Raw genomic sequence first — 9,319 nt, forward strand, 5'->3', positions numbered from 1 at the left:
GAGGCCACAACAGAGGAAGGCCCGCATACCACAAAAAAAAAAAAAAAAAAAAAAAAAAAAAAAAAAAAAACTCATAAGAACTGAGAACTTGACGCAGGTTAGTGCTCATTCTATTTTGAACCTTTCTATCCTATCAGTTTCTCCTATATCTCCTCTTTCTCTGGCCTGAACCCACAAGAAAAGATTCAACTAGTATAGAATAAATTATGAAATTATATTTTTATAAACCCCAAATAGTCAAATATCAGCAATTTCATATGGTTCAAACCATACACCCTGAGCAGGATACAGAGCGTGTGAAGGCTGTTTCCATCCCGTAGGGATGAAAGCCCGTAAGGAAATCAAGGGAACTCATTGGCCTCTTGGAGCCTTGGGCCCAAATTTCATAGGTTCATTCATCATGCCATCTATTTTCCATAATTAGCCATCTTTGGTTATCTCTCCTTCCGGTTTTTCCCTATTCTTTCCCCTACTATGTCATCACTGTTACTAAAAATCCCCGATTTGCACAAACCCTCAGCACTATAACAGACGCATTGGATGAAATGAAACTTCATGAAATGTTCCCTATCTCTTAAAAATCACCTTTTCCTTACCTGTGAATGTTTCTTCCAAGTTGTAAGAGGAGAAAGAGGAAGTTAGTCTGAATTTCTCACAGGAAAGTAGAAGAGACATAAGGTGTCATGATTACAAAAGTGTGTTGGAACTGGAGCCCCTTCTTGCTTTACCAGGAGCCCCACAAAGATCAATTCCCAAAACTATGGCTTTATTCATTTAGATGACAAATACTTTTTTGAGCAACTATTATATACTGGGCTCTGTCCTAGGCGCAGAGGATTCTATTTGAATAACAGAAAAAAAGTCCCTTATGATCATGGAAGTTACCTAATGACAAGAGAGAAAGACAACAACCCAATAAACATTGAACCAAGAAAAACATTTCAAACAGCAATAAATGCTCTGAAAAAAAAAATACAAGGGTTAAGGGACTGAGAAAATTGTATTCACCTGACTTCAGTGCAAGTGTCTAGAGGGCTCTGCCTGTGACATTCAACTGAGACATAAATGATGAGAAGAAGCCAGACATGGGAAGGATCTAAGGGACAAATGCTCCAGGGAGAGGGGCCAGGGGAAAGGTCAAAGTGTGGGAAGCTGTTTGCTTTATTTATTTACAGAGTTATGTGAAGCTACTAAGGGGTTACAAGGAGAGTCCATTTTTATATTTATTTTAAAAACTAATTCTAGCTACCGCCTGGAGATTGGATTGCAGGGGTTCCAACTGGAGTCACGGAGAACAGGCGAGAGTAGAAGGGTTCTCCAGGGAAGATGTGCCTGTGACTTCATTTAGTGTAGTAGCGATGAAGTGAACAGATTTGGGATAGATTGTTGAGTGACTTGTTAATGAATTAAATGGTGGGAGTTGGAAGATGGAAAATCAAAAGCTTATCCCTCAGGATTTTGTCTTGCATGATAACTAGGTGGATGGTGGTGCTGTTTATTGAGATAGGGAGGACTATGGACTGGATCTCCTTAGACTGGATCCAAAAGTCACCTAATTAATATAAAAGACTCATTTATTGATTTTACCCCTTAGGAAATTTCCAGGGTTTTAGGAGATCTGTGGCAGAAACGGGGATAAAGAACAAATACATGTTTCTTATCATAAATCACAATATCACAGTGACTAATTGCCAAGGCAAAGAAATCAGTCAACTTTGGTTGGACTGAACAAACTTATTTTATTGGAAAAAACAGCTCTTCACTGAGACCGGCTTCCCAAAAAACATATTTCCTGTAGGACCAAGATTTTCCACAGATATAATATTGGCAAATTTTTCTATGTCACTCTCAGCTGCTCCATAATTGAGAGTGGTTTCTCCAGGACAGTTTTTTCATATGATTTACACCCATGGTTCTCACCCAATGACAGCTCAGCACCCTTTCTCCCCGTTCCTTCACCCGCTGCAGAACATTGGCTCCAGATAGCGCCATTTTTAGTTGTCACACGGGGGGTTTCTTTTGGCAACTAGTGGGTAGAGGCCAGGAAAGCTAATAGACAGGCTACTATGCACAGAACAGCTCCCTCTCCCCAACCACAAAGAACCACCTGGTCCAAAATGTCTACAGTGCTGAGGTTGAAAACACTGCTTTATATACACTATGCTACTTCTAAAAATTCTAGACTTACACTTTCTACACACACTCACCTTCCAGTTCAGCTCTTCGTGGTTTTATTTAGCTTGTTTCATTACCTCCAAAACTAGACAGTTGAACAAATTCATTACTTTCTTGTTGAATCCATTCAATCAAAGCAAGTTCAAGATCTTCATTTTTATTTTTTGCCTTACGCCATGTTTTTCAAAATGTCACGAGTTCTTGGTCATCACATCTCTATTTGATTTCAACAACTTGTCTTTTTAAGTCATAAATAGTGGTGGCTGCTACTATATTTTTCAGTAAAATGCCTCAAATTTCTGCAGCAATGCTACTTTCCACATTATTAATGATACCAGAAACTTCCATTTATTCTTCTTACTTTTAACCACAGGGTTATTCTTTAACTCTTTTTGATATTTTCACAGTTCAACTAAATCTAAAGACAAAAATATTAAAAATATTTTCATTTTCATTTTTGAAAGAAACAAAAACATTCATTTGAAAACATACATGCAACCCAATGTTCACTGCAGCATTATTTACAAATACCCAAGATGCAGAAGCAACCTAAGTGTCCATCAACAAATGAATGGGTAAAAATGTGGTTTGTGTATATACATATGCACCACTTGAGAGGATGCACCAGACTTTGTGTATGTGTGTATATATATATATGTATATATATACACACACACAGTGGACTAGTACTCAGCCATAAAAAAGAATGAAATTCTGCCATTTGCAACAATGTGCGTGGACCTACAGAGTATTATGGTTAGTGGAATAAGTCAGAGAAAGTCAAATACTCTATGTTATCACTTATAAGTGGAATCTAAAAAATAAAACAAATGTATATGACAAAACAGAAACAGACTCACAAATACAAAGAGTGAACTAGTGGCTACAAGTGGGGAAATGGAAGGGGGGAGAGGCGAGATAAAGGTATGGAATTAAGAGATACAAACTACTATGAATAAAATAAATAAGGAACAAGATATATTGTACAACACAGGGAAATATAACCATTATTTTGTAATAACTTTAAATGGAGTATAACCTTTAACAATATTGAATCATTATGTTGTACACTTGGAACTAACATAATGTCAACAATACTGTAATTTAAGACCACAAAATCAAAAATATGTGCATTCGTATGATATATATGTGTATATTTATGTCTATATGTATCTTTACACACAGTGAAGCTACAGAACCACATGTAACCAATAAGAGCTCTGAGACACGTTTGACCCCTTCCCTCAGCAGGTCAGATTTGCCAAACAAATTTTGGCAGCAAATTTTTAGAAAATCTGATTTTCTGAGCTGTCCAGATTTGGAAATGCAGAAAAGGGATTGTGGACCTGTATTGGGGTCATGGTTTTAATCTCCTAAAACTCTTCAATAGTTCTCATTACGTTTAGCATAAAGTCAAAATCCTAATGTCACCTACAAGGATTTTAAGTGCCTGGTTCCATGTGATTTTTCCAGTCTAATCTTTCCCCCTCCTTTCTCTCACTCTCTGTGCTTCAGTGAACTTTCTAGAGGAAGTTCATCAATTCTTTCAGCTTTTCCACACAGTATTACCGTTACCTAAAATGTGTCTCTCTTTTTCCCCTAAGCGCGCGCGCACACACACACACACACACACACACACACACACACACACACACACACTTCCTCTAGCTCACATCCACTTAACCTTTTATGTTAACACTTAAAGTGGTCTTCAGAGACCACTTCTCTGGCACCCGAACCTAATTTAGGTCATCCTATCATTCTCTGCTATAGAACGCCACACTTTTATCCTGACATTTCTCACTTCTGTATAAATTCTTGCGTGTTTGGTTTTTGTCCATCACTTTCACTAAATTTTAAGCTCCACAAGTAGAGGGGAGATGGCTGTGTTCCCTTCCTTGGAGTCCCAAGGGACAGCGAAGTTTGGGCACAAGCACAGCCTTAACCAAGTACTTACAGAATGAAGGAGGCTCCTAAGAGGAGATGGTGATGGGGCAAATCCCGGTCCATTTCACACTTGGAGATGTCCAGGCGAGCACGGAAGCCAAGTGGAGCCCGAATGGTTCAGGAGCAGAGGGGTCTCTTCCGCCCAGCACGTCCTTCCTCCACCGCTGGTAGGTGGAAGATGAACCCGTGGGGTGCCGGTAGAGCCTCCGAGGGAGTCCTAGCGCGCCCCCCCCGCCCCCGCCTGCGCCCGGGCGCCTGTCATCGGTGGGCGTCACCGCCAGTCTCTTCCCATGCGCCCGGGTGACAACATCATTCCTGCCCCCACAGCACTTTTCATGGTGCAGGTAAAGTCCGAGTGTCACTTCTCCAAGAGCACGCGGCAGGTGCACTTCCTGGACAGGTACATGTATAACCGGGAGGAGCTGGTGCGCTTCGACAGCCACGTGGGGGAGGACCTGGCGGTGAGCGAGCTGGGGCGGCCGGCCGCGGAGCTCTGGAACCGCCAGAAGGATGCCCTGGAGCGGGCGCGGGCCTCCGTGCACACCTTCTGCAGGATCAACTACAAGTTCTTGGAGAGCAACACCGTGCGGCGGCGAGGTCGGCGGGGTGGGGGGTGGGGGGTGGGGGCGGTACCAGAGACAGAGAGACAGAGATAGAGAGACACAGAGACAGAGGGACTGAGGTCCAGGGTGAGTGTGTAGGATTGTGGACAAGTACAAGTTACAAGGGTACACGTGAGAGCCTTCTGTGGGAAAACTAAAGTGAGATTTTGTCGACGTGTGCTGGTGAGAGGGGAGAGAGTGTGTGTATGGTGGGGGGAGTGGGCCTGAGATCTGAGAGGACCGGGAGGGAGGGGGGGTATGGGGAGAGTGATGCAGGAGGGGGGGCTCCAGGCATCCTCCGCTGCCGCCCTGGGAGAGTCTGGGGGAGGGGAGACGGAGGAAAAGTCTGACTGGGGTGGGTGATCAGAGATGCGGGAAGGGACCACCAGGTGTCTGTGGTTGGGGGAGGGTAGGGGAGGAGAGGTGAGGAGTGTAAGAGGCTTGGGAGAACTTGAGAGGAGCTCCAGTCTGCTCTGGGCACACACCCTCTTACTCCTGAAACCCCTGAAATAAATGTGCCGGCGTCTGTGTGCAAGCGCGTTTCTTTGAGAATGAAATTTGTGAGGGAGACTAATCTCTAGGGGTGCAGCGGAGAAGAACCTCCCACTCACCTCCGACCTTTCTGAGGCTACTTTTAGGTCTAAATTTCCAACTACTCTTTTGCTTCCTTAGGGTGTATATTTTTACATATTTGAAATGATTGTGAAGCTAGCTTTTCAGATATAATTTTGTTACTTAATGATACCATACTGATGTTACTATTTTTATAATGCTAATAGTACTTAAGTAGTTGTGTTTTCCCTTTGTATGGTTATAAACAATTTACCTCGCATTCCCCATTGTTAGATTTTATTTTCCATGTTACCACTTAGTTGGAAATTTATATCTTATTATTTTTAACTTACATTTCTTTTATTTCTAAAGTTCTTCTCTCTTATTTTTTGCCCCAATTGTAATGACTGCCCAAAGCATTATCTATTAATCTGTTGCCACTAGGGTCCTAGTGTTTTTCTCAGTAATTTTATGGGTTGTCTATGCAGTAAGATTATTAACATTTTGCTGATACTTGAGTCAACATTTTCTCCAGTTTGTGGTTTCTATTAGATTCTGTTCAATATTTTCCATGTTAAGAATTTAACATTTTTTACTTACTGAAATAGAAACTGAAACATTGTGACTAATGATTTACCATCGATCTTAAATCTGCTATTTTGTGGTACTGTACAAATGTGTCCCCCATTTCTCCTTTCTTTTTTTAAAAAAATTATTTATTTATTTATTTTATTTTGACTGTGCTGGGTCTAGTTGCCACACGAGGGCTTCTCCAGTTGTGGCACACAGGCTTAGTTGCAGTATGTGGGCTCTTAGTTCCCCAACCAGGGATCAAACCCAGACCCCCGAGCATTGGGAGGGCGGAGTCTTAACCACTGGACTTCCAAGGAAGTCTCTCTCATTTCTTTTAAAATAATTGTATTTATTGAGGGCCTGAGAGTGCTAGAGGTTGTCTCAGATGTTAAGAGTCCCAGACCCTGCCCTGATCTCAAATGTCAGTTTAGAAGGAGAAAGAATTCTAAAACGATAACAATTGCAAAACTAGATGTGGCTTTTTTGGGGAAAAAAAAAAAAAGAACAAGAGAGAGAGCGATCCATCAGCTGAGTATAAAGCAATAAAAGCTTTTTAAATGATTAACTTTCCTTGTTCCTTTTCCTCTGCAGGACTCATGCTTTCCTTGAGACACAACTCATAGAGTTAGAGAATGACCTCTGTCTATTTCTGCTTTTCAGGGGAAGAACCATTTCTGTGCTGTTCTAAAGATGTGAGTCCATTGAGGCAGTGTAACCAGGATTTCACACTCTACATCTCTATCTACCCCACTACTGTTCCCTAATTTACGCTTAAGCTGTGAATCACACTTTCTTCCACAGTAAAAATGTTCAATAAGTAACTGACATATACTGAAGGCTAAGTTCTGGCCATTTCTTTTTTTTCTTTTTTGGCCCCCCTGTGTGGCTTGTGGGACTTTAATTCCCTGACCAGGGATTGAACCTGGGCCTTCAGCAGTGAGAGCACAGAGTCCTAACCACTGGACCACCAGGGAATTCCCCCAGCCATTTCTTTACATAGTTTAATTCCATTAACTCTTTTTTTTAATATGATGATCAATATTTTTTTATTGTAGTATAGTTGATTTACAATGTGTTAATCTCTGCTGTACAGCAAAGTGATTCAGTTATACATATATACATCCTTTTTAAAATATTCTTTTCCATTATGGTTTATCATAGGATATTGAATATAGTTCTCTGGGCTATACAGTAGGACCTTGTTGTTTATCCATTCCATATACAGTATAATAGCTTACACCTGCTAACCCCAGCCTCCCACTCCATCCCTCCCCCAACCCCACCCTCCTTGGCAACCACAAGTCTGTTCTCTATGTTCGTGAGTCTGTTTCTCTTTCGTAGATAAGTTCATTTGCGTCATATTTTAGATTTCACATATAAGTGATATCATATGGTATTTGTCTTTCTCTTTCTGACCTACTTCACTTAGTATGATCATCTCTAGGTCCATCCACATTGCTGCAAATGGCATTATTTCGTTCTTTTTTATGGCTGAGTAGTATTCCATTGTATATATGACTCATTTAACTTGAAGAGGTAAATTCATATCATTATCTCCTTTAGAGGCAAGAAAGCTGAGGCACAGAGGGATTTAAAAACTCTCCCAGGATTAACCAGTTAGGAGTAGAGCTTGGATTTGAACCCAGGCAGCCTAGTTACAGAAATCACCCTTTTATTGAATGCACCCTGTGTCTTGCAAAATTTGTAAATACTTCAACAATAAGTAACTGTTTCAAATTATGAAAAGAAACCCCACAATTTTGCTCAACATCTCTCAACTCTAACAGGCCCTGTTTTAGAGGTTAAATTCAAGACCCATGACACTGACTTCTCCTAAGCCACATGGCAGCTTGGCCTGCCCAAGGCTGCATCTGGTCAGGAGACTTACTGTCTCCCTCTCTATTCCCTCTACGTTTTCTCTCCTACCGGAGCCTACGGTGACTGTGTATCCTGCAAAGAACCAGCCCCTGTGGCACCACAGCCTCCTGGTCTGCTCTGTGAATGGTTTCTATCCAGGCCACACTGAAGTAGGTGCTTCCAGAATGGCCAGGAAGAGGAGGCGGGGGGTGATCTCCACAGGCCTGATCCCTAATGGAGACTGGACCTTCCAGACCATGGTGATGCTTGAAATAGTTCCTCAGAGTGGAGAGGTCTACCCCCTGCCACGTGGAGCACCCCAGCTGGACGAGCCCTGTCCCAGTGGAATGGAGTGAGAAGCTTTCTGACCTCGAAAATTCCTTACCCAGCAGGGAGGAGACTTGCTTACCCCCGAGTGTCAGGCTTCTCCTCTCCCCACAGCATACGTGCATCAACGATTCACTGCCTGAACCTTGTAGCCATTCCTTTTCTAGGAATGGCCAATTATTCTAGTTCTTTCAGATCAGGCTTCTCCCCCCAGTCAAAGCTCTCAGAGTCTCAGAGAAGTGGGATTCAGGGTAAAAATCACCCAAACTAGCTTCTTTTCTCAGGGACACGGTATGAACCTTCACAAGGCAAGATGCTGAGTAGAATCGGGGCCTGTGTTATGGGTCTGCTCTTCCTTGGGGTGGGGCTGCTCTTAATCAGGAATTAAAATGGTAAGGAAGCTGTTAGCAGCTGAGTTGCCCCGCAGGTTTTTTGGAGGAAGAAATATGGCTTTGCTCAGTGAGTTCTCTGAATATTGATGACCCTATCCTATACAGGGTCATCGATATTCAGAGAACACATCGAGCAACCTTTACCTAGTCGATCTCAAATTTCCTGGAAATCCAGAAACCAACAGTCCATGGTTATTTATGGGTGAAATATAAGAGGTGATGGCCTGTAGAGATAAGAGAAGGGTTATCATGCATGGAGATCTCAGATGGAGATCCTGGGGCAAATGCAGGAAGAGACGCTAAGCCTGATGAAATGATGCTGGATTTGCGTGACGGAAGCTTCCTAGGTCACATGCTCTCAGGGTCTGCTCTCCTCTCCACCCTGGCATCAGGTGATATGGGTGGTGATGTAGAGAAATCTCAGGTGAGAGGGGGGAGTCAGGGGCTGGGGACATTGTATCCGGGGACAGATTTGCCTTCGTATCTTTTAAGTATACATCCTCCCTTCCCTTTCCTAGGATACTCTGGACTTCAGCCAACAGGTAATGCCCTTTCATCCTCTTTTAGAGATAGATTTGGTCTCCTAGAAATGGTGGTGGAGATGACAAGACAGGAGACAGACAAAATGAGAAAGACTTTGAATTCTGATTAGGCGGTTTGCAATAAAGCTTTGCACCAGCTAATAAGAGAACAGACTTGTGTTTGCCAAGGGGGAGGGGGTGGGGAAGGGATGGATTGGGAGTTTGGGGTTAGCAGATGCAAACTATTACATATAGGATGGGTAAACAACAAAGTCCTACTGTATAGCACAGGGAACTATATTCAGTATCTTGGGATAAACCATAAGGGAAAAGAAAATGTGTGAGTGTGTGTGTGTGTGTGTGTGTGCACGTG

At 42.5% G+C, this 9,319-nt stretch overlaps 1 pseudogene; it reads left to right on the forward strand.

The window, feature by feature from the left end:
• The window catches only part of LOC102974191 (DLA class II histocompatibility antigen, DR-1 beta chain-like), a 10,422-nt pseudogene extending 1,345 nt beyond the window's left edge, over window positions 1-9,077 (forward strand).
• Window positions 9,078-9,319: the final 242 nt, after the last annotated feature.

The sequence above is a fragment of the Physeter macrocephalus genome, chromosome 18, assembly GCF_002837175.3.
Source record: "Physeter macrocephalus isolate SW-GA chromosome 18, ASM283717v5, whole genome shotgun sequence".
Taxonomy (NCBI): Eukaryota; Metazoa; Chordata; class Mammalia; order Artiodactyla; family Physeteridae; genus Physeter; species Physeter macrocephalus.